Below are 2,542 nucleotides of genomic sequence, written 5' to 3' on the forward strand. Positions count from 1 at the left end.
TTCTCTGGAATTGATTTCTCTGAAAAATTGAAAAAGTTTGCAGGAATATGTGGGCATACACAACTACAGACCTCAGTGCATCCTCAAGATTTCAAGATTTGTTTATTTGCATTTTGTAGACAGGAAATTCTACCTGCTTCAGGCTAGTCAGTGCAGTTCACTGCAGTTCACATTAAAGTAATAGAAATACAGGGCAAGACCTGACAAGACAAAGAGAAGATAAAAAAATAATAGGGACAAGGACAAATCAAAGGCACTTACAGCTCAATTTAGTGCAAAAGACACTCATAGGACAAGACGGTACAAGCATGAGCATATCAGTGCAAGGATGAGCATCTGACTAGTCAAGTAAAGATATCACAGGCAATGTAACAGTGACAAAGTAAGAACAGGTAAAGCAAAGGGGGAGGTTAGAGTGCAAAGTCCAGTAAGGATGAGACGAGCTCCTGTAATTATACACAAAACTCAGTGTGCAGTATCACTGCTTCTAAAGTGGGTTGTGCATTCATTGTGAATGGAAAGCATGGCAAGCATTCCTAAGCTGGCAAACTAGAGAGGGATAAAAACTGGTCCTTCGAAAAGGATTAAAATGCATTTGTTTAGGCCTGTCTGTCTGCCTAAGTGTCTGTTAATGATTTTGTTGTCTGCCTGCCTAAATCTCTCCCTGTTACAGCTGCACTGATCTGTAATGTCCCCCATGAAATAATCAATCCTGATACCCATCATCAAAATAAATGATCATGGATTTGGTGCTCAGAGATGCTGAAACTTTTCTACAAACAATGACTTTTTCCTCACCAGTGGAGAACATTCTGTCGGGCGGTAATGTCACAGAACATATTCACCAGGGCTCCTGTGAATGGATGGAGATACTCTGTCCAAAAGCACCACCACGTGGCTATTGATGGCATTTACAGTTTGAAACCAACTGAACAGGGTCTCAGCAAATGACTTTACATAGACATAATATATGCATTTAAATTTACATTGACTTACTGATTGTATACATTTGCATGATTTATACTTAAAGCTCCAATTTAGTGATATACATAGTTTAAATTTAAATTAAGATTCTACTTATATATATTTAGATTATTTAAATTTGAATACTAAATGTATGATTTGGCATCTATTACAGGCTATGGCCTACAATTGGATGTCAGATGCCATATTGGACATTTATACATGGGCCTAAATACTAACAAAGACAGTATAGCAGAGTATTATTAAAGCACACACACACACACACACACACACACACACATTTTCTGAGTCGCTTATCCTTCTGGGTCACAGGGCGAGCTGGAGCTTATCCCAGCGGTCACTGGGCAGAAGGTAGTCCTGACCGAGTGTAGTCCACAGTATTATTAACGTACATTTTTAAATATTTATGATACATATGATTTAGATTGTACATAATTGAAACATGAATCTGATATTAAAAATAATAAAGACCAAATTCTATATATGAAAGAAACACACAGTTGAAAAACTGCAAATGTACAAAAAGATCACCAAAAAGTGTAACAAACAATCAAATTTACACACCCAAAGGTTTGGATATCCAATGAAAATATTGACTAAAGCTTTTTCCTAACAAAAATCAACAAAAATAACTGAATACAAACCAAAGAACTTTGCGCAAAGTTTTGTCTTCTGTTGAAATAAAACTGCTCAAATTTTAGCATTTCACCAAGATACACCAATCAGGCGTAACATTCTGACCACCTCCTTGTTTTTATGCTCATTGTCCACTTTATCAGCTCCACTTACTGTATAGGTCCGCGTTGTAGTTCTACAGTTACAGACTGTAGTCCATCTGTTTCTCTACCTACATTGTTAGCCCCCTTTTACCCTGTTCTTCAGTGTTCAGGACCCCCCATGGAGAGCACGTATTATCGGATGTCAGTCGCATGCTGAGCAGGGTGAATGCACGGAAAGCAGCGGGCCCTGATGGTGTACCTGGCCGTGTGCTAAGAGCCTGTGCTGAGGAACTCTCGGGTGTCTTCACACACATCTTCAATGTCTCGCTGGCCCAGGCAGCTGTCCCATCCATCTTCAAGTCTGCCACCATTGTGCCAGTGCCAAAGCACTCAACTGCTTCAGCCCTGAATGACTTCCGACCTGTTGCACTCACCCCAATCATCTCCAAGTGCTTTGAAAGACTAGTTCTTTCCCACCTGAAGTTCTGCCTACCTGCTACGCTGGACCCACACCAGTTCGCATATCGGAGCAATAGATCCACTGAGGACGCCATCTCCACAGCACTACACACTGCACTGACCCACCTGGACTGTCAGAACTCATATGTGAGAATGCTCTTCATTGATTTCAGTTCAGCATTTAACACAGTGATCCCGTCCATGCTGATATCCAAGCTCAACCATCTGGGCATCAGCACATCACTTTGCAACTGGATTTTGGACTTCCTGACTAACAGACCCCAGTCTGTTAAATTAGGCAATCTCCATTCATCACACATCACCCTGAACACTGGCGTTCCACAAGGCTGTGTTTTGAGTCCGATACTGTACTCCCTCTT

The sequence above is a fragment of the Pygocentrus nattereri genome, chromosome 26 (assembly GCF_015220715.1).
Source record: "Pygocentrus nattereri isolate fPygNat1 chromosome 26, fPygNat1.pri, whole genome shotgun sequence".
Lineage (NCBI taxonomy): Eukaryota > Metazoa > Chordata > Actinopteri > Characiformes > Serrasalmidae > Pygocentrus > Pygocentrus nattereri.